Raw genomic sequence first — 23,433 nt, 5'->3', positions numbered from 1 at the left:
ATGCTGAATTATTTACTTGAGAGGCGAGAGACAAAACAACAAAAACAGACAGAGCTGCCATCTTCTCTTTCACTCCCCATACGTATGCACAGCCCAGGTTGGACCAGGATGTGACTGTGGCCTGATCCAGGAGCCAGAAATCCAAGAGGTTCCCCATCTACATGTATATGGCAGAGGCGTAACCATTTGAGTCATCACCTACTGCCTCCCTGAGTCCACACTGCTGAGAAGCTGGAATTGGGAGCTGGAGCCAAACCCAGGCACTCATAAAGAACATGGGCAACCCACGTGGCATCTTAACTGCTAGGCCAACTGCCCACACCATCTGGATATTTTATAATTAAGTTTGTTATTTCTCCTATGACTTAGTGTCCACTCATAGTACACTGTGATGTTTCCACCAGTTTGTGAATTTTCTAGTTCTTCCTGCGACTGATTTTTCACTTCCTCCCATTGTATTCAGAGAGGATACTTTGTATGGTTTCTATCCTGGAGGGAGTTTCATACCCATTGAAGAGGATTCTACATTCTGTGACTTGTGGGCATGATGTCCTGTACCTGGGGGTAGATTGAGTTAGAGTCTTGTGCCCTCTGAGTGCTCCATTCTGATTCCTCCCTTGTCTTCTCTACCTTATGGAGAGTGGAGTATGGGGGTCTCGACTACTCATGTAGAACTGTTCAATTCTCTCTAGCTGTGTTCTTCTCTCCATTATGGAGAGTGGAGTATGGGGGTCTCGACTGCTCGGGTAGAACTGTTCAATGCTCTCTTTAGCTGTATCTTATCTTGCTTCACAGATTTTGATGCTGCTTTTAGGTTGAAAAAAGTTTTACCTTTTTGCTATATTTAAGTTTTAATATGTTCTGTCTTTCTTTGTGTCTTATAAACTCTTGATGTAAGCCTATTTTTTTCTGACTACTCCCACTTCCTTCAGCTTTTTACTGGCATGGAGGATCTTTAGACTTCCTTTCCTGATATCCTTTTTTTGTGTCTTTTATCTGAAGTCCTGCTTCTTGGTTTTTTCTTTCTTTGTTTCTTAGTTCATTATCACTGAAGCATTTAATCAAAATCATTCTTTTTATATTTAATGACATGTATAATTTTCCATATTCAACATATGTAAATATTGTATGCATACATGCACAAACAGTGTTTCTTGAAAGAGGAATAGTGACATCACATAATGTAGAATTCATGACAAGGATCATAAAGTGAGGAAAGAAAGGTCTGTTATGATGCAGATGGTATAACTCAGTGAAGACAACATTTATAAACATCTTTATCCCAAATAGTGCATCTAAACTTTTTTATGCTCCATGTACATTAACTTTCACATATGAGAGAAAACGTTGTGGGGAAATTAGGCACAGGAGGCAATTCAAAGATGGCGCCCAAAGGAAGTAAGGTGGGCGGTGCCCAAAGTCGTTTACCACCAAAGCTGATTGGCCGTGCAGCATCAGGGGAGGTGACAACTGATGATGAGTGTACAGACATATGTCTGGTCCTGTAAAAAGTCACCCGTAAAATGACCTTTTAAGTAATTGGTTGGCCGTTATGCCCTGCCCCAGTAATCCTGCGGTCTTGTGCTTTAAAAGGCTTTGCTACACGTGCAATAAACGGAGTTCTTGCTTGCTTGACTGTCTCCGGGATCAGGAGGCTGGGGAACGGGCGAGCGGTGCACTTACCTTTCTTCGGACCCAGTCCATCCTCGTTCAGGTGGACTAAGACCCTGCAAAACGTGGAATTTATTTTTCTATGTCTGGCTTACTTAACAGTGCAATGATCTTAAGTTCCATCCATTTTGCTGCAAATGTCAAGATCTCATTCTTTTTTCTGACTAATATTCCCTTGTGCGTATATATACCACATGTTCTTTAACCAGTCATCAGCTGATGCACATCTAGGTTGATTCCACGTCTCTGCTGTTGTGAATTGGGCTGCAATAACCATGCGACAGCAGGTATTCCTTTCACACGCTGACCTCATTTCCCTTGGATATATTCCCAGAAATGGAACAACTGGGTCACACGGTAGACCTATTTTTAGGTTTTTGAGGAATATTTATTATACTGATTTGCATTGCTACCAACAGTATGTTAGGGTTTTCTTTTCTCCACATCCTTGCCGGCATTTGTGATTTTTTGACCTTTGGATAATAGCTTGCTTTGGATTGGAGTGTTTAATCCATTTTATTTAAATAAACTCATTTATTTAAAGGACCGACTTCTGTCATTTTGCTGGGTTTCAGCCACAGCCTTACAGCTTTGGGGTCCGTACCAGCTTAACTTCTGTAACATGGAAACACTCTGCCTCTCTGCAGCTCCAAACCCACCCTCTTTCAGGCATCGATGGCACAAAGCCACATCTGGATGCATCGTGTGTCAAAAAACAGAACACAGAACAATATTTTTGGTATGTCAGTCTCTTCAATCATGTAGGAAACAAAAGTTAGTGCTAGCTTCCACAGTGCTCCACGGTGTGGACCTTTACCAGACATCTTATTTTTTTTTAAGGATTTATTTATTTATTTGAAAGGCAGAGAGGGGAAGGGGAGGCGGAGGGGGAGGGAGAGGAACAGAATCTTCAGTCCTCTAGTTTACTCTCCAAATAGCAGCAGAGGCTGGAACTGGGCTAGGCCACAGCCAGGAGCCAGGAGCTTCTGCCAGGTCTCCCACATTGGGCCATCTTCCGCAGCTTTTTCCCAGGCGCATTAGCAGGCAGCTGGATGGGAAATGGAGCAGCCGAGACTTGAACTGGTGCCCATATAGGATGCTGGTACTGCAGGCGGAGGCTTAACCTTCTACACCACAGCACCAGAGGTCTTATTTCTTCCCTCGGCTCTGAATTCCCATCTAGTGTTCCTTGGTTTGGCCTGAAGGATTCCCCTCTCTTAGGAAGGTCTGGTGATGACAAACTCCCTCAGCTTATATCTGGTGCAGTGGTTTAAATGTCCAAGACCCTCCAAACTTCGTGTCAACCTCAAAATTTCTCAGAAGTTTTTTGGTAAGAGGGGGGCGTTTAGGAGGTGATGAGGCCCATGGACGGGATAAGGGGCTCTCGGAAAGCTCTTAAAGGGTTCAGTGCACTTCCTCCACAGAGTCAGGACACCCCAGGAAGGCACTGTTTTTTCCTTAAGCTGACTTTTGGATTTTAAATTAAGCTGTAATACTTGCACATAAAGGGTACATGGCAACTTTTCAACAATTCTATGTAGCTGCAACTGACCATACTCGGCCACTAGCCTCTCCTTTTTTTAATCATTTCTTTGAGGAAGGCAGCATCTTAGAAGCAGATGCTGGATCTGCTGGTGCTTTGGTCTGAGATTTCTCAGCCTCCAGGACAGTGAGAAATAAATTTCTGTTCCTTTTCAATGACCCAGCTCAAGACATTTTGCTTTAGTAGCACAAAAGGACTGAGACATCCAGGAATATCTCACATTCTCCCGATGACTTGAAGGACAGTTTTGTGGGATAGATCTCTTGGCAGATGCATCTTTTGCCTTCCACACCTGGACCCTATTAACCCAGTTTCTGATGAGAAACTTGATGATGAATTTAGGGGGAAACAATGATCAAAGATACCTTACTCTTAGTTCTACAGAGGTTAACTATGCCCCTGATGGTGTCTTGCACAACAGAACATTCTGTTGTATTGTCATGATGCCAATGAAGTTGTACCATCATTTTGAGACCTATCATTCAGGGGTTAAAGGAAAGGGAATGGGTACTTTGAGTGCAGACTTTAGGACGTCTTCAAAAGCCAAAAGTTATTACATATTTTGGAACTAGAAGTGAAACGGCCAGTGAAACATCCTACACATTTTAATTTCTCAAAAAATAAATATCAGGGGCTGGCATCATGTCACAGGAAGCTACGCCTCCCCTTGTAATGACATCTGTCGCTCCCCCTCTTCGTGGAGGAGCAACACAGGACCCTGCGCTGTTCTTTCGTCTGCTCGGCCCTCCCCGGGTTTGCTGCTGGTTCTTCCCGGGTTGGCTACTATCCCTTCCACCTCCGTGGAAGGGCAGTTCCCCCTGGCCGCATTCCCCACTTCCGCAGGGGAGCAGCACACCGCCGGCTGGCTTTCTTCGGGGGCTGCACGGGTTCCCTTAGATGTTCCCCATAGATGTTCCTGGTGCATGCCGTCTCTCTCCTCCTTTATAGTCCTCCTCCGCCAATCCCAACTCGGCTGAGTACGCTGCTCTCCAATCAGGAGCAAGTCCTACAGTTAATTGGTTGAACTGGAGGCAGCTGTGCGGAAGCTGTTTACTTCTCTCCCAGCGCCATATTGTGGGAGAGCAGATGCATAGAATAAATCTTAATTCCAGTAACAGTATAGTCCGAATTGCTCCCCACAGACATCATCCCACACTGGAGTACTGGTTTGATTCCCAGAAGCCCCACGTCCCAAATATCTGGGCCCCTGCCACCCACCCCACATGGGAGACCTGGATGGAGATCTGTGCTCCTAGCTTTGGCTTGGGCCAACTCAAGCCATTGCAACAATTCGGTCTCTCTGTCATTCTCCCCTTTAATAAATAAATCAATCTTAAAAATACAGAAAGAAATATCAGTCTCTATCACCAAGCTACGCAAACAGCATCTGAGGTCCTCCATAGATTCTTGAGAAAACCACTGTGCACTATCTCCATCTGTGATGAGTCCACTTCCTGCTCTGACATCATAAGAAGCCAACCTTCTGTGATTCTGAATGCCTGAATAAGTCCCTGGCTGCGCCTAGATTTTTGTCCATTTGCCTAGGAAGCTCTTTGGTGGTAACCTGCAGGACTTGGACCAAGCCAGCTGTCATTCCCTTGTTTTGTTGTTGTTGTTGCGTTGTCTCTTTTGTGCATAGTTTATTGTGTTCTTTCTTCTATTTTGTTTATTTGGCACTCCCCCATTCATTTTCTTTCTGTCTTTTGTATTCATTTTCCTTGTCTAGTCCCTCATTTCTTTTTGATTCTTTCTTTGTCACTTCTTATATTTTTCTTATTTTTCAATGTTTTCATTCTCTAATTCTTGTTGTATGTCCCCATTTTTTTCATTTTTTTCTCATTTTTAATCATTATATTTATCTAGAATTGTCAGACTTACTGATTAGTATTATTAGTATAGTTAACATAGTATTGTGTTTCTTTGCAGTTTTCTTCATGTTTTGTGCTCTCCCTTTTTGAATTTTGATATTAGTCTTAATGATTAGCAGAGTGCAATTAGTAAAATTAGTATTATCTGTTGGTAATCGTAGCATAGTTAGCATTGTTCATTTCATTAGCTTCATAATTAGTCAGTGTAGTTGACTAATGTCACCAGTGTTGTGGAGAGAGTAGAGAGATGGGTATCAGCACAGTGGAAGGCCTCATGTCCTGCCTCGACCAGGTGAGGCTGGCCTACTATCTGGAGAGCAGGATCCCCACGGCTGGGAAAGTCATCAGCAGAGACCATGAGGACCCTTCCAGCTTCCGACAAGTGTGGGTAGAAGTGCACGTAAAGACGGGCTTGCCGTACCCTAATGTCTTAAGGCTGTTGCAGATAAAGCACACAGCAGACCGAGTGTATGTTTTCATAGACCTGGGGACAGGGGAGATGTCAAACAACACATGGCAGAGCATGGCCCCCTGCAGCAGGGAGAGGCCGTCTGAGGTGTAGTCAGACATCATCAGCTGTGCATTACTGCCGTAAGAAGTGCATTGTGCACAGAGACTTGAAACTGGAAAATTTACTCCCAGATGCTGGCCTGAACATTAAATTAACTGACTTTGACCTGAGCTGGACACATTTCATGGGACCCACAGGTATTGTACCCCAGAAGAATCTCTGGATGAGGAATTCAGTGGCTATAAAGCAGATATGTGGACTCTGGGGGTGGTCCTGTATGCTACAGTGACAGGGCCCTGCGCTTTGTTGGGTGCAGCCAGGGACTACATCCTGTCTGGAAGTCACCAGTTCCATCTTACACAAGCTCTCGACCAGCTATTAGAAAGGCTATAGACCTATGATCACAGGGAAAGGCCCACATTAGTAGACGTTATGGGCTAACAAAGGCTAAGCATGTGACAGAAAAACCTAAAACAAGTGAAATCATGTATTTGGAATTTCTGCTATCTCCCCAGGACCAGGAAATGTGAGGGTACCCAGCAGGCTTGGGTTTTCAGCTTGGCCATAAGGAAGGCTGCCTGACATCCAACCAGTGGCACAGCCCCCACATCCCTCGTGCTATGCTGGGAGAAATATCAGCAGAAACAAGAGAAATAATGAAGGTGGAACCTCTAGGATCTCCCAGGATCCCATGGTGTGAGAATGCCTGGCAGGCCTGGGCTTTCAGTTAAGCTGCAAAGAGCAATTCCTGACATCCAGTCCATGAGGCAGTGCCAGGCCCCCCACGCTGCAGAAGAGACCAGGGTGCAGCCCCTGAATCAGGCCAGTCCCTCCCCTCAGTGTCCTGATGCTCCCCAGAGCCTCTCTGGTCACTCAGACCTCAGGAAGAGTGCACATGAGCATGCCCTTCCCATCTCCCAACCATGGCTACTCAAAGAAGACCAATCATCAAGGCCAAATGCCCGCCACGGAGCTGCCACGACGGACTGTCCCATTCCTGGTGTGATGCGGAGGAGCACCTACTCCCAGGCCAGCTTCAACCCTCAGCAAGAAGACAAGGGAGTGGCTCCCAGGGAGCAGCAGAGCAAGAAAGTGTCCCACAAGGCAACCGGAGGCAGAAGGTGGGACCTCAGCCACTTCCTTGGAAAATAGCCAGGGCTACTGGGGGGTCAGCAGGAGGACGGTCAAGTTCCTCCTGTGGGGGTGTGGCATCCTGCCAGCCCCAGAGATAGGCCCTGGAGTACAGAGGAGAAAAATGGTGCCCATACCCTAAGTCAGAGGAAATCCTCAAGAGGAGGGACCCTCAAGCTGAGCTGCTGTGTTTTGTTGCATTTTATCTACCCTTTTGCCCATGACTGTCCTGAATAAGAGTCACAGGGAATGCACAGACGGGGTCCAGTGTGATGTTGGGGTGTATGTGTATAACACGCACGCCTGCTTGAGTTGGCTGGAATGTCGATCACCACAGAACGAGAAACGCTGGATCTTACTTCTATGGAAAAGCAAAATGTTGCTCTCACAGAAGCAGAGAACAGAATGGTGGTTCCCACAGGCTGGGGGAAGGGTAGGGAGAGGAATGGAGAGGCTCACAGCCTGCAAAGTTTAACACGCACAGGAGAGACAGGCTCTGAGCTCTGCTGCACAGCAGGGAACTCCTCGTCTATAGCCATGCGCCTTTCAGAAGTGCATGTCCAATGTCCCCCCTCCTCGTCAATGGAGAACAAGAAGACTCCAAGGGCCATGGACCCTGACATCGTGGAGCACAGGACTGGCCCAGGATGGACTCAAACAGCTGCAGGTAGAGCCATGCAAGAAGTCCACATGGCTGTGTGCCCAGCAGGCCTGGCCAGAGGCCCTGGCTCAGCAGAGAACAGAAATGGGCCAAGTTTAAGGGCTTTGCTATAGGGCATTCAGGTCAACAGGGCACCTGGCAGCACCCTGGCCTGCCAAAGCCCCCTGGGCAAAGCAGGGGTGAGCTAAAAAAAAAGGCTGGAGGCTACCTGGACAGCAGAGGAGAGGATGCCTCTGGCTGCACCTGGGGAGGCTGCGGAGATGAGACCCTTCCCTCGCCCCTGCTCCTCTCTCTTCCATGTTCAGGGCAAGGGGAGATCTTAAGTGACAGTGACTGACTGGGGTTTGAGTCACTCCAAAGGCAGCACTTGGCCCCGCCCCCAAGGGCCCTCTGAAAGCCACATATTTCAGCAATATGTGGGGTTCATGTAGATAGCAAGTTCTTAATAGAATCTGGGAAGATGTTCTTTGGCAGAAAATGATTTCATAGACATTTTTCATTATGATAGATGTGGTATTACAGCCGTTATAAAAAATTTCAAGCTGTGTTGCAGCTTTGTCACTAGTGTTATAAATCACTCACTCGTATATTAAAGTCTGCAGAAAGCAACCACGGGGAGGGGAAGAGCGCCCTCACCTCCTGTTTACAGACTAGGTGTGATTTGGCGTTATCCTTAAAGGTTCAAGGCAGCCGTGAGAATCCGTATTCTCAGTGCTTACGTGGGGATCAGGAGATCGCATTCCATTACCGCCAAGATGCGAGAAGTCCCGCCGTGAGTTGACATTCTCTGTTGTAAATTCTGATGTGCAGGTAAAGGAAGGCCATGCCTCCAGGACACGGAGAACCGAGCAGCCCACTGCCACTGACAAGACAAATGAGGGAAGCAATTAACTGAGAAATAATAAATTACAGGGACTGGCCCTGTGGCGCAGCAGGTTAAAGCCACAGCCTAGAGCGCTGGCATCCCATAGGACGCTGGTTTGAGTCCTGGTTCCTCCACTTCCAATCCAGCTCCCTGCTAATGTGCTTGGGAAAGCAGAGAATGGCCCAAGCGGTTGAGCCCCTGCACCCATGTGGGAGACTCAGAGGAAGCTCCTGGCTCCTGGCTTTAGCCTGGAACAGCCAAGTCAGTATGGCCATTTGGGGAGTGAACCAGCAGATAGAAAATCTCTCTCTCTCTCTCTCTCTCTCCCCTTCTCTCTTTAACTCGTTCAAATACACAAAATGAATCTTTTAAAATAAATAAATGATATGTATTAGAAGGAATTGAGTGCTATGTGGTTCATTTTATACACATGGGAGTGTGTGTGTGTTAGTCTAGTTCCCTCTCTGCCTCTGTAGGCAATCAAATGTATAACTCTATGCTATGCTTTCGGCATGGGGTATTCCATATGGAGAGCTGCCCTCTCTCTTTAAACTACACTGGGCTTTAAATAATTAAAACACAATCCCAGCTGGCGCCGCGGCTCACTAAGCTAATCCGTCCGCCTAGTGGCGCCGGCACACCAGGTTCTAGTCCCGGTCGGGGCGCCGGATTCTGTCCCGGTTATCCCTCTTCCAGGCCAGCTCTCTGCTGTGGCCAGGGAGTGCAGTGGAGGATGGCCCAAGTGCTTGGGCCCTGCACCCCATGGGAGACCAGGAAAAGCACCTGGCTCCTGCCATCGGATCAGCGCTGTGCGCCGGCCGCAGCGCGCTGGCCACAGCGGCCATTGGAGGGTGAACCAACGGCAAAGGAAGACCTTTCTCTCTGTCTCTCTCTCTCACTGTCCACTCTGCCTGTCAAAAAATAAATAAATAAATAAAAATAAATAAATAAATAAACACAATCCCATAAAAAGGCAGTGAGAGACAAGGGTAGATCATGATGCTACACACTCCCTTTTTTCTCTATCAAAAGCTCATATCATTTTTAAGTAGAACATACTGTTTTTTATCACAGTGATTGGACAAGGAGTTGCTCCTGGGTGTGGGGTGGGGTGAACACTAAGGAATCCGCTCCCCCCCCCACAAGTCTGCAGCCAGGCCTCTAAGTCACTGACTCTCAGCTGGGAGTTAGGGCACCTTCCAGGGTACATGGGCAATGGCTGGAGACATTTTGGTTGTCAGAACTATAAAGGGTGCTACTGGCATGCAATGGACAGAGGCCATGGATGCTGGTGAACACCCTACAATGCACAGAATGGCACCCCCACCCCAGCAAAGACTTACCCAGCCCCCACTGTCCACAGTGCTGAGGAACCCTGGTCTAGAGGGAAGCAGGCAAATCCTCCAGCCAAGAAAGTAATGAGCGTTTTTATCGGTCATGTAAGTGATTGTAAGCACAGAGCGAATTCTGATTCCAAGCTCTTATTAACTAGCTGGGATGTGATTTTCTTCAAGTGACGCAAGAACTTCATGTTTCTAAATACACAACGTGGGCACAGCTCACTTTAGTCAGTGAAGTCCTGCAGATTTCGGTAGCAAACACTGCAGTGACTACTGCTCAGGACCAGTGGTTGAGTGGTTATAACCTACCAGGGGAATGCACCTTGCTGGGATGGAGCCGGGCTCAGCCAGTCTGAACTGTCCCAGGAAGTTCTCCATAGCTGTGTTGCAGGGGAGACTGGGGAGTGCAGAGGAAGGGGGGGGGGGGCAAAGACCATGACAGACTGAATCCTGCCTCCCACTTACTCCTCACAACCCCCAAATTGGATTGTGCTTTATACAGTTTGCACCAAGGAAAATATGTCCATGCCTCATTCCTAGTTAAAAAAAAAAAAAAAAAAAGAGTTGGAATTCGGACCTGGTCCATCTGAATGTAAATCCCATTTTTTTCTACGTTTGTCACACCACAGAACACAACAGGGATTCATTTTTAACAAATTTCCTAAGATTCAACATGGTTACCAAGTCCACAGGGAGTCGATGCTACATGAGAAAATGTCCATTAACTGTCGATTGTACTTGAGAGTCCCCAAACGTGCAGGTGCAAACACTCACGGAGAGAACACAAAACTGGGTGGGGTGGGGGGAGGGGCCGGTCCCGCAAGCTGCTCTCCTAGACCCCGCCCCCAAACACGGAGGCTCCATCTGCACTAGACTCGGTGGAAGGACTCAGTGATTCACCCCAGGGCACTCTCTCCTTGTCTAACATGTACTATGCTGCTCTCCAGCCAGATTTAGAAGACAGAGTTTGAAAGTTGCCTGCATTATTTAAATCACAACTCCACTAACAATCTCCCATCTGGTATTTTGATTCATTAGGTTAATCATCAATGGTTCTCATTCCTGAATGTGCCTCACAGGGAACAAAAGATGTAAGGTCCCTTTATATGATTTTTGGGCTAGTAGTTAAGATGCAGATTGAGATGCCAGCATCTCATTTCCGAGTGCCTGGGTTCAAGTCCTGGCTCCTGGTTTCAGCTTCCTGTTGACGGGTCCCTGAGAGGCAACAAGTGATGTCTCAAGTACTTGGGGCCCTGTTACACAGAGTGAAGATGCAGATTAAGTTGCAGGCCCCTGGCTTCAGCCGGCAGTCTTGCCTGTTGCAGGCATTTGAAAAATGAACCCATGAATGAGCTTGCGCTCTCTCTTGCTCTCTCTCTCTCTCTCTCTCTCTCTGTGTGTGTGTGTGTGTGTGAGAGAGAGAGAGAGAGAGAGAAAGAGAGAGAGAGAGACTAAAGCCATTACCTCCTGCCTCCTGGGATCTGCGTTATCAGGGAACTAAAATCAAGAGGAGACCCAGGACTTGAAACCAAGCACTCGGACACAAGACGTGGGGACCCCAAGTGGTGTCTCCACCACCGCAGGAATGCCCTCCCCCCAAAATCTGATTTGAAATAAAGCAAGTTTTTCAAGTGCTCCTCACGTCACCTCAAACCACACTCCCCGAGAAGCAGTGCTAACCGCTGCTGCTAACCCTTCAGGTCCCAGTGAGGGCCTCAGAGCCTGCCTCCTCCTGTCTTGTCACAGAACATCATTTTGCAGCTTCTCTTAGCTGTTCAGTCGGAAGGAGACAAAGCCAGAGTTGCCGGGAGAAGGAAGCACCTGGGAGACCCACATACACACACACACACACACACACACACACGCATAGGCAGGAAACGTTAGCTCCTGCCGCCAAGGGAAGGTAATCTGAGTCCTTCGGCTTCCTTTTCCCTAGCTTCTCCTTTGAGCCGTCCCCGATGGCTACACGATATTCTAATGCCACCGTAACTGCCTGGCTGGGTTTTAGCTGTTTGCACACTTGGATTTTCTGCTTTAATAACTAGAACACAAAAATCTTAGTTAAGTTCGGTCATAAGACTTGAATAAAATGAATCATTTAATCAGGGAGAAGATTCCCCAGCTGGAGTAAACAAGCAGGTTTTAAACATTTCTATATATCCAGGGTTTCAGGATACTCTCAAAGGAGACGTGTATAGAAATGATAAATATTTAAAGTGATCCCGTGCCTTTGGGGCTTAGAGAAGCTCAACTCTAGTGAATGCATGTAAAGCACAAAAATAAATGAGGCTTAATTGCATTAGAACACCTGCATAATTGATCATTTCAACACCGCTGCCTTCTAAACTCATGATGTCTGAGGCTACCAGACCACGTTGTGGGAGAGAAATGATCAAGCCCACTAGGTCCATCCAGCCCATCAAGTATTTCTGCTGATTTTCCTGTTTGTTTGGCTTTGGGTTGGCTGTTGGTTTCTGCCTCCCCTTCCTTACTGAGACCACTGACAATGAGTCTGCGTTTCCTGGAGCCTCCGGCAGGCTGGGGTGGCTGGTGCTGCTGCTTGGTGGCCAGTAGAAGGGGAGAGGATACGGCAACACACCAAGGACCTCTTAAGTGGGGTCCCACATCGTAAGAATAAACAGTCCCACCCAAGGCAGAGCTTGAACTTGGGAGTAGAGAGAGGGACTGTGTTTCAAATCCACACCATCTCTAAGTTGGTTTCATGCTCCTTAGGCTTCAGGAGCTGTAAGCCAGAGATCAAAACCCTCTTGTAAGCTGCCTCTGAATAATGCAGCGAACGGCATCCTGAAGCTAAGGTGGATGATTACACTAAGCAGCAGCAGTATTAACACTGGAGACTCTTTTCCCAGGAAAAGCTCATTTCTTGCAGTGAATTTTCACAATGTGCATCGGGCTCTTTAATACCACCTAATTGATAGATCTCAATTACAAAGAAATAAAAAAGTAAGTGCTGCTACCTACAAGCTGCAGACCACGAGTGCATCCTGGAAATCTTAGCATTGGTGGGGGTCCAACCTTTGGCTCAAATGAGATATTTCACTTATCTACCCAGAAAATGATTAAAAATAAACCAGAAATATGATGAGAGAATTACGGCCAGGGCTAGCACACATAGAGTGGGTTTTAAATAAAGCATGAATTATTTTCAGCTATGGAGACCTATTCAGGGGAAGGGGAGAGCCAAGCGGACCAAACAACAAAAATAAAAAAACCTCTGCCTGAAGACCCCACGTTCTCTCTGAACTCCAAGCCTTCTATTGTGAGAGTTCATCAATATTTAATTTCCTTGCTTCTCTTATCTTCCACTTCCCACACGCCGGCATTCTGTTCAGCTGAGTGGCACTGTGTGTCTAGACACTGATAAAAGCTGGTAGACTCACACTAACACGGACCCATTGCTCTGTGCTGTTCAGGAGGCATGCACCAAGTGCCTACTCCGTGCCAGGCTCCGCAGACATGAAGATGAGGAAGACCCAACTCCAAGCGATCATTAGGAATCCAGCTCTGAGCCAGTCCAGGTCCCATCTGTCCCCTTTACAACTCTGGGACAGTGAGTGTCTCCTCACAGTTGTAAAAGGGGGATAATGACAATACTGCCGTTTTCATGGAATTAAGTGGCTATTACAAGAGCCAACGCATATGAAATAGTTGGAACAGTGATTGACATGGACAGTCAGGGCTGTAGGATGCTGGCCTCACTGCTTCTTTTTCTAAGAGGCCTGAGACTCCTAGAGAGCAAGAGCAGTAAGTCCCACCCCACAAGACAGATGTGACGGTGCCGATAGCCCAGGAGCTTTGAGAGAGCTGATGACGACCTGAAGAGAGGGACGTCTGGCTGGATTAAGGGAGGATTTTCAATAAGAAGTGAGACCTAATTAATCCCCACTTCTCCTTTAAGAATGGGGCTTTTCTGGACAGCACAACCCTTTCCCCAAGGCTGAAGCTCAGAATCATATTTGCGTGAGACGAGGTCATCCCTGCCCCAGCCTCACCCAAGTGTAGAATGTGTCTTCAGGCTCCAAGTTCTCACAAGCATCACTCACCAACAGCAGGCAAGATTACGGAAATGGCTGCAAGACTGCAAGGGGTGAAATCCCAGGTTTGCCACAAAATACTAGACAAGTTACTTAACCTTGTGATTTCTGCATTTCCTTACAGGTAAACTAGGGACCACACGGTACCTGCATCGAGCTGGTTATAAGGACTACGTAAGTGAAATGTAAAGCAAAGAGAGTGTCTGGCATATTCCAGCACTAGACCATGTAACCAGAGATGGTGACCATTGCTACCTGTTGTTTTGGTAACAATCTCCTGTGGCAATCTTACCCTCTAGAAACTTGATGACCACCTCAAATCCTTTTTCGCCAACAGCTGCAGGAGTTATAATGGGCATGCAATTATTTGCAAATATTTAAATAAAATCTGTTAATTTGTGCCATGTGTTGATTTGTGACATATGTATACTCATAAAACCATCGTCACAGTAGAATCAACATTTCCTTTGTAGTCCCTATCACAAGTCACTCTCTTCCTTCCCCAAATCCTGTGAAACAAAAAATCTGTTTTTTCATGATAGGTTAGCTTGCATTTTATAGAAATTTATGCAAACAGTATCATCCAGGATATACTCCTTTATTTTGGGCTGGTTTCTTTCACTCAGTCTGTTTTGATTCATTCATGTTGTAGCATAAAGTAACGGTCATTCTCTGTCATTGATGAGTATTATTTCATTATATAGATTAAAACAGACTAACTATTCGCATGTTCATAGACACTTGAGTTATCTTCAGCAGGTTGGTGGTTCACTACAGAAAATGAGCTGTTGTACATGGAACTGCTCTTAGCGATCATGCCCAAGTCTCTGTGACACAGGGCTTCACTTATTTTGGCCAAGTGGCTAAAAATGGCATGTGTACATTGAGTTTAACAAAACTCCTGATCTGTTTTTCCAATGATTATGCCATCTTACACTCCCTCCAGCCGTGTGTGAGAGTCTCAGTTTCTCTACATTCACACCAATCCTACACTTTTTCCTCTGTAATTGTTACCTATTCTAATAAATGTGCAGTGGTATCTCAAGAGTTTTATTTTGCATTTTCCTATTGACTAATGAAGCTAAGCATCTTGTCATAAAACATAATTACCACAAATGATGAGTATAAACTGTACTATGCTAATACCAGCCAAAAGAAAACTGGAACAACTATATTAATGCTAGGAAATGTTCAATGAAAAACATTTTACAAAATTCAATTAGGTCAAGTGGGTTCATAGTGGTGCTCAAATCTTTATACCCTTACTGATTTTCTGTCAACATATCCTAATAATTACTAAATAATATTTGATTATACTCGTGGATGTATTCATTCTTTCTGTTTTGCAATTTTGTCAGTTTCTGTTATTAATAGAGCAAATGTCTAGGATTGTTATGTCCTCTTAAATAATTGATTCTTTAGCCACTAGAAAATTATCTTTCTTTCTTCTTTTCTTCCTAATAGTATTCTTTGGCCTAAGATTTACTTTTCTACTGAAAGCTAAAAAGAGAATACAGAACACAGAAAGATTTTTATCCAATCTGACCATCTCTGCCTTTTAATTGTGAATATTTAGACCATTTACATTTAATGTGATATTTGATATTGTTAGAATTAAATTATCGGGGCTGGGACTGAGGCTCAGTGGGTTAAGCAGCCATCTGCAGGGCCAGCATTCCATATGGGCTCATGTCTTGGCTGCTCCATTTCCAATCCAATTCCCTGATAATGCACCCGGAAAAGCAGCAAAGGATGGCCCAAGTCCTGTGGCCCCTGTACCCATGTTGGAGACCCAAAAGAAGCTTCCGGCTCCTGGCTTCAATCTGGCCTAACCCTGGCCATTGTGGCCATTTGGAGAGAGAACCAGTGGATTCTCTCTCTTTCTCTCTCTCCCCGTCTCTCCCTCCCCTCCCCTTCTCTTCATTCCCTCTCTCCTTCCCCTCCCCTCCCTTCCACTCCCTTCCCCTCCCCTTTTCTTCTCTCTCACTCTTTCTTTCTCTCCCTCCCCTTCTCTCTCTCTCTCAAATAAATACATAAATATATCAAAAAATAGAAAATAATACTACATGGATTAAGGCAGTACAGAGTAAAAATAGAAAGAGAAGAAAATTAGATAAACTTTTAAAAAGAACTAAATCTAACATCTTGCTGTTTGTTTTCTACTTTTTCCACCTCTTCTTTGTTTTCTTGACCTCTTTTTTGTCTTCTTTTGGATTCATCAAATATTTCATTTGCTTTATTTCCATCTCCTTTGTTGTTTTATTGACTATAATTCTTTGTTCTATTGTCTTGGTGGTTTCTTTAGGATTTATAGTATACATTCTTCTCACAGACCACCTCCAAATGATATTACACCATGTGATGTACAGGATGGGAAGTTTATAATAGGAAACTCCCAGTCTTTGGAATATGGCCATTGCACATTTAGCTATGCATATTTTATAAAACCAACACTACATGATTACTATTTTGATTTCAACAGCCAATTGTAGTTTTAAAATACATTTAAATAACAAGAAGACAATCTTAAGTATCCCTGCATGTTGCTACCATTTCTGGTGCTCTTCATTCTTTTGTGTACATCCATATTTTCTTCTGTTATTATTTCCCCCCAACTAATGAATTTGTTTTTGTATTTCTTATAGTCTTCTAAAAACAAATCCTCTCATCTTTTGTGTGTCTGAAAAAGTCTTTTTTTTAAGGATTTTTCTCTAGGTATAGAATTTGAGATTGACAGATTCTACCTTCAGGACTTTAGTAATATTTCTGCACTTTATTCTTATTGTATCATTCTGCAGGAATCAATTGTCATCCCTATATTTATTCCTCTATACATCATGCTCTTTTTTCTCTGGTTGCTTCTAAGGTTTTGTTTTGTTTTTTGTTTGTTTGTTTGTTTTTACCAATAGTTCTTGGCAATTTGATTGCGATGTATTTTGGTATAGTTTTCTTCATGTTTCTTGTGTTTTGGGTTTGTTGAAATTCTTGGATTTGTGTGTCTATAGTTTTTACCAGTTTTCAGTCATCATTACTCAACTTTCTCCGTCTACTTCTGCCTCCTTCTCCAATTACATACATATTAGGCTGTGTGAAGTTGTTCCACGGTTCCCTTATACTGTTAATTTTTTTAAATTCTCGTTTCTCTTTGTGTTAACTTTTGTGTAATTTCTACATCTTCGAGTTCACTACTTTCATCTCGTATGGTAGAATTATACCTCTAGAAGTTATATTTGGATCTTTTCTTCGACAGCACATCACAACTATAAAAACTATTTTAATATATATTTTTCTTTTCATCCTAACATTTGTCAGTTCTGAGTCACTTTTGGTTGATTAGATTTCATTTGGGGTCATAGTTGCCTGCTTCTTTGCATACCTGGTAATTTTGTATTGCATGAAAATATCATGAATATTACATTGGGGAATGCTGGAAGAAAAAAATATCTGAAGCATGGGAACAGTTTGATCCTTTCAGGTCTGGCAGGTGGGACTTGTTAGGAGACATCAGAGCAGTGGTCATCCTTGGGATGATTATCTCCCACTACTGGAGGAAGACCCTTCTGTGTACTTTACCCAATGCCCACGGAAGTGTGAGGCTTTCCAGTCTCACCTGTGAGAAACAAAAGCACCACATTTGGCCTCACATAAGTTCCAGGTATGCTGGTCTCTAACTTTGGGGGTTTCTTTCCCCAGCCTTCAGTAACTTCCTCATATGCACGTGCCCATCGGCATTCCCCTGAGTTCCATCTGGATTCCCCCTCTTTGGAGAATGGTCTGAAAACCGGTAGTGAACAGGTAAGTGTAGGGCTCATCTTTTTTGCTTCCCATCTTCCAGGGGTCACTGTCCTTCAAAATCTGATCTGCCGTGTATTAAAAGTCCACAGTTGGGGCTGGTGCTGTGGTGTAGCAGGTAAAACCACCACCTGCAGTGTTGGCACCCCATATGGGCGCCAGTTCAAGTCCCGGCTGCTCCACTTCTGATCCAGCTTTCTGCTATGGCCCAGGAAAGCAGTGGAAGATGGCCGAAGTGCTTGGGCCCCTGCAGCCATGTGGAAGACCCAGAAAAATCTCTAGGCTCCTGGCTTTGGATCAGTGCAGCTCAGGCCATTGTGGCCAACTGGAGAGTGAACCAGCAGATGGAAGACCTTTCTCTCTTTCTGTAACTCTGGCTTTCAAATAAATAAATAAATCTTCAAAAAAAAAAGTCTACTGTTTTATATGCTCCTTTTAGGGGTGGGTGTTCCAAGCAGGTATCATCTAAATTTAAAGAGAATGTTCCTATCTCAACTTTTATCCATGCTATTCTTGTTTCTAATAAGGGCTACTTATTACCCCCCCACCGCCCCATCAACTGCACTCTCTGCTTTGGTCACTTATGTTCTACCATCCTCTGTCTCTCTGAATTGACTCAAGAAATACGATGGCCTTAGAAGCAGGAATATGCAGATTTAATAACTGGCTATTGCACTTAATACATTCAATCTGTAAATTGAAGTAACGAAACCCACCTCATGAGACTATCATAAAGATTAGACACTGTCACGGGTAAAGCAACTTCTCCGGTGACTGATAAACAGCAGAGAGTAGGTAAATTGTGGGTGTTGTTACTGCTACTAGACGTCTTGTTCTGGCTCAGTCTCTCTCCCTCCTCTTCCCTGCCTCCACCTTCCTTACTCCGGATCTGTTCTTCCCTCATGTTGCTCGACTGTGGGCGCAGTGACAAATTATGCTGTAAGTTAAGTCTTGGGCCTCTGACGGCTGACTCATGCCATCCAGAGCCTGTGGAGTGGGAATAAATCCCAATCCAGAAATATCGGGGTGTGTGGGTGGTTTCTGCAGGAAGCACTGACAAGCACCCGTAAAATATTTTACTTTTTCTTAGACAAGCCTCAGCCACTTACTTTTTAGAAGATTTAAAGTCCCTGTGCATGTAACAAAAGATCAGCTAGACCTGGGTCACCACTTAGGATTGCTCAGCTTGCTCTTCACACAACTCCAGGGGACTCCTATCAACACCACAGACTGTGCATTTGTAGAGCTGTGACAAGTTCCCAACAGGTGGCAGCAAAGTATACTCACATGGGACATCAGCTGGAATTCTGATAAGTAGGTTGTTGCTACAGAAAAGTTAGAAGTGGTTGAAATAGGTCAAATGAGTATTCCAACTACTCCTCAGTGGACAAAACAGTCACCTGTTCAGTAAAAGCCAAATTAGCTTCCTTGTCTGGGAATGTTTTTCATCCCTGTGAAGTTTACCACATATCAAGTAGCAGTAAACCACAGTGGCAAAAAAAAAAAAAAAAAAAAAAAAAAAAAAAAGCCACAACCCACAACCTCCAGTGCTGGCATCTGGCATCCCACATGGGTACCCATTCAAGTCCTGGCTGCTCTACTTCCAATCCAGATCCCTGCTAATGTATCTGGGAAAGCAGCAGAGGATGGCCCAGGTGCTTGGACCCCTGCACCCATGTGGGAGACCCCGAAGAAGCTCCTGGCTCCTGGCTTCGGCCTGGCCTCGCTACAGTCGTTGTGGCCATTTGGGAATGAATCAGCAGATGTAAGGTCTCTCTCTCTCTCTCCCCACCTCTCCCCTCCATAAGATTGATCTCTCTCTGTCTCCCCCCTTTCTCTCTGTAACTCTGCCTTTCAAATAAATAAATCTTAAAAGAAAATCATATAATCGAAAATGAATCTTGATGAAGAATGGGATGGGAGAAGGAGTGGGAGATGGGATGGTTGTGGGTAGCAGGGAGGTTATGGGGGGGAAAAGCCACTATAATCCAGAAGTTGTACTTTGGAAATTTATGTTTATTAAATAAAAATTTAAAAAAAGAACATCATAGGCATTTGTTTTTGTTAAAATTATAGCCCAATGCCACTCCCACTATTTATATGCAGTACTACCTTGGGTAATTATTCAACCCTCTGAAGATTCTCATCTGTAAAATGACAGTAAATCCATCTGCTTGCATGGAGTTTAGATGAGGTTGGCCTGTGATAATATATGTAAAGTTACCTGTTTCTAGTATAAGCCCAGTAAACTGGAACTCATATCAGTATCATTACCATTACTATCATCATCGTCGACAGTATGTTGTTGCTAGCGGCCATAATACTTCTAACATTAAAAGTCTTCTAGAACAACAGTGTCCCATGGTGTATGTCTATGGCCACGCCACCCTGACTGCACCAGATCGCGTCTGAAAGATGCTGTATATTTGCTGTCTAATATGTAACCACTGGGGCCAGCCCTGTGGCGTAGTGGGCTAAGCCTCAGCCTGCGATGCCGGCATCCCACATGGGCTCTGGTTCAAGTCCCAGCTGCTCATGTTCCGATTCAGCTCTCTGCTATAGCCTGGGAAAGCAGTAGAAGATGGCCCGAGTCCTTGGGCCCCAGCACACTCATAGGAATCCCAGAAGAAGCTTCTGGCTCCTGGCTTCTGATTGGCTTAGCTCAGGCCATCGTGGCCATTTGGGGAGTGAACCAGTGGAATGAAGGCTTTTCTCTCTGTCTCTCCCTCTCTCTGTTTAACTCTACCTTCAAAATAAATAAATAAAATCTTTTTTAAAAGTTAATACAATAGCCACTAGTTACAAGTGGGTATTGGACACTTATGTTGGGCAGCAGACTCCAACAATACACATTACTCGTTGGGAACACTTACAAAAACTTCCCCTGCCACTGAACAGAAGGAATTACTCAGGATCAAGACTGTGGAGACAGCAGCAGCTTGCACCTTGATTCTAAACTGATAATCGCCCCCCCCCCCCAGACTGAAGCTTAGCCCATTTCCTCGCCTCGTGTAAAACCCTGCTCAATGACCCTGCTGAGAGTGCCTTCCCCTGACCACCGATCACTCCACCTCTCTCTGCCACTCGCTTCCACCCATTTACTTTATGGCATCACTGATATTACATCTTTAATTTGCTGCTTTGTTGATGATTTGTCTCCTGCCACTAGCAGGTAAGCTCCAGGAGGCAGGTTCTTTCTCTTCTTTGATCATCGGTTGACATCCAAGCCATGAATGGGTACAACTAAGTTGTTAAGGCCAGAGCCTGACACTTTACAGGAAGAAAAATACTTTTGTAAAATTAAAACACTCTCCCTTCTTCTAGCCTCTGGGCCCTACCCAATACCTGTCCAGGAAGAGGCTTTGGGATTTTCTGGGCACCACTAATATGAGCTCCTATTCACCGGTCTCAGGCAAGGAGCTGCATTTCTAGGTGCAGAGAAATTGTTTTGAATTCTAAACAAGAGACGGCATTTACCATCTCACTCTTCTCTCAACAGCTTCCTCTGCTCGAAGCTAACGTGATTAAGTGTTCACAGCAAGGGGTGTACTTTTTTATTAGAACTAGGACAAGTGATTCAGACATAACGAAGCAATGGAATCATTCACACAAAGCCCACTTCACTGGAAGAATAAACTCCATACATTACTGGATGAACTGATAAAAAAGGGGAGGGAATGTCACATACTCTGACCACTCCTCCTTTGGGACTGAAATCCTAGCAATGAGAGAGAAAAGGGTTGATGGGAATGTTGAAAACTGTTTGTGCCCACATCCTCAATTTTGTAAAATTTTTAAATTTATTTTTATTTGAAAGGCAGGGAAGAGGGAGAAGGAGAGGGAGAGAGAGAGGGAAAGGTTAAGCAGGATAGAGAGGGAAAGAGAGAGAAGGAGAGAGAGGGAGAGGGAAAGAGAGAGATGGAGGGGGAGAAAGAGAGAGAGAGAATTGATCTTTCACCCACCGATTCACTCCTCAAATGTGTGTATCAGTCAGAGCTGGGCCGGGTGGAGGCCAGGGTCTCAGAACTCAATCTGGGTCTCCTCTGTGGGTGGGCATGAAGGACCCAAGTACTTGAGCCATCACCTGCTGCCTCCCAGAGTGTGCATTATCAGGAAGCCAGATTGGATGTGGAGCCAGGACTCACACCTACACACTCTGATATGGGATGCAAGTATCCCAAACAGCATCTTAACTGCTGGACCAAATGCCCATCCTGAGCCTCACTCTTAATTCTTAGAGAAGACTGCAGTGGAAAATTGCCCAAGTCTTTCATTGTGCAGCAAGTGAAAATGGAAGGGTAAAGAGAGGAGGCTGTGTCCACACTCCCAGTCTCCCTCAGTTGTTATATGGCATGGCTGAGCACCATGGAGGTGAGAGACAGTGGTCCTCTTAGAACCACCATGAGTGGCAACCAAGCTACCTCAACACACAGATCACAGGGTAGACAGTCTGGTTAGTGCAATGGATGGAAAACACTATCTAGGTCAGTGTCAAAGACGACCAGTGCATGACTGTGTCAGCAAGAGAAAACCACCAAACCCTCCCTGAGGCAAGGAAGCCAACCATGGGTCCATCGGCTAGAGACCGCTGCAGCAAAGGCCAGTGGATTCCCCAGTAGATATGATTTTTAGGTCTGTGACACCAGTCCCAGTCAGGTTACATAACCACACCTCCCCTCCCACACCCCTGCTCAAGCACTGCGCGCCACCCCCCACAAAAGCCACTTGCCGTGAAGGCAGGAAATCAGAACATCAGACATTTGTCCAAAAAAGGGCCTACAGAACAGAAAGACAACCATACCATTAGGTGGCACTTATTTGATTAGCTGGGATTTGCAAAATTAAGAAAATACAACTAATACTCAGTAATGAGAGCATGGGTGGTAGAGACTCTGCAGTGACTAACACAGCCTCTGCTTTCCCAGGCCTTCTGCTCGAGGAGGAGAGACTAACAAAAAACAAATGACGACACTGATTTGTCCTCTGCCACATGGCGATGAACACTATGGGAAAAATACAGGAAGGTAAGAAGGACAGAAGTGCTAGTCTACTGAAGTTGTCCACCTTACAGGGTAGGCAGAGAAGGTGTATCTGATGAATGACATTTCAGCAAGAATCTGAAGAACTGAGGTCAGATGATGTACAGATGGATAGAGATACAAGCCTGGCAGGACCCACAGTAAGCACCAGGTCCTGGGGCGGGAATATGCCTGTCCTGTTCAAGGAGAAGCAAGGAGGCTTGGCTAGGACAGCAGGAGAGATGAGTAATTAGCTCAGAGTTGTGTCCCATGGGACTTTTTTTTTAAAGATTTATTTATTTGAGAGTCAGAGTTACACAGAAAAAGGAGAGGCAGAGAGAAAAAGAGAGATCTTCCACCTACTGGTTCATTCCCCAAATGCTGCAATGACTGGAGCTGGGCTGATCCAAAGCTAGGAGCCAGGAGCTTCTTCTGGGTCTCCCATGTGGGTGCAAGGGCCCAAGCACTTGGGCCATCTTCTACTGCTTTCCCAGGCCATAGCAGAGAGCTGGATTGGAAGTGGAGCAGCCGGGACTAGAACCCGTGCCCATATAGGATGCCAGTGCTTCAGGCCAGGGCATTAACCCACTGCAGCACAGCCCTGGCCCCGCCATGGGACATTATTATGCCTTGGTTGACACCTTTGGATGGTCTTCCAACTAAATGGAAAAGTGACAGTTTTGAAAATGAATAATTTTAGCTGCCTGCTGAGTGGAGAAATACAAGGGTACTCCAAAAATTTCATGGAAAGTGGAATTCAACATTATTTACATGATATATATTTAACAAACGGAACATGCTATATTCACCGAAAGACACAATGCATTTACCTAGACTCAGCCTAGGTTCAGTTAAATGCCACAATCGTCAATCTGGTGGGTTATCCGTCTGTTGACAGTCACATACCAAAGGTAAGCGGAGTCAATTTCTCAGGAGGAACTAGAGTAAGGGAGGACATGGCTGTACAATCTTAGATAT

At 45.2% G+C, this 23,433-nt stretch overlaps 1 long non-coding RNA gene across 1 annotated transcript in view; it reads right to left on the bottom strand.

The window, feature by feature from the left end:
- Nucleotides 1–2,499: 2,499 nt before the first annotated feature.
- The window catches only part of LOC103352232 (uncharacterized), a 247,708-nt gene continuing 226,774 nt past the window's right edge, over nucleotides 2,500–23,433 (bottom strand). Inside the window, exons 5-6 of the long non-coding RNA XR_016215713.1 lie at nucleotides 8,105–8,247; nucleotides 2,500–2,719 (exon numbers count right to left, since the gene is read on the bottom strand). This is a non-coding gene — a long non-coding RNA (uncharacterized LOC103352232). The remainder of the gene's footprint in view (nucleotides 2,720–8,104; nucleotides 8,248–23,433) is intronic.

Source organism: Oryctolagus cuniculus, chromosome 11 (genome assembly GCF_051225735.1).
Source record: "Oryctolagus cuniculus isolate XC-2025 breed Fujian yellow rabbit chromosome 11, ASM5122573v1, whole genome shotgun sequence".
In the NCBI taxonomy this organism is placed as follows: Eukaryota; Metazoa; Chordata; class Mammalia; order Lagomorpha; family Leporidae; genus Oryctolagus; species Oryctolagus cuniculus.
The sequence above is the reverse complement of the archived record's forward strand: the minus strand, read 5'-3'. Positions and strand labels throughout refer to the sequence as shown.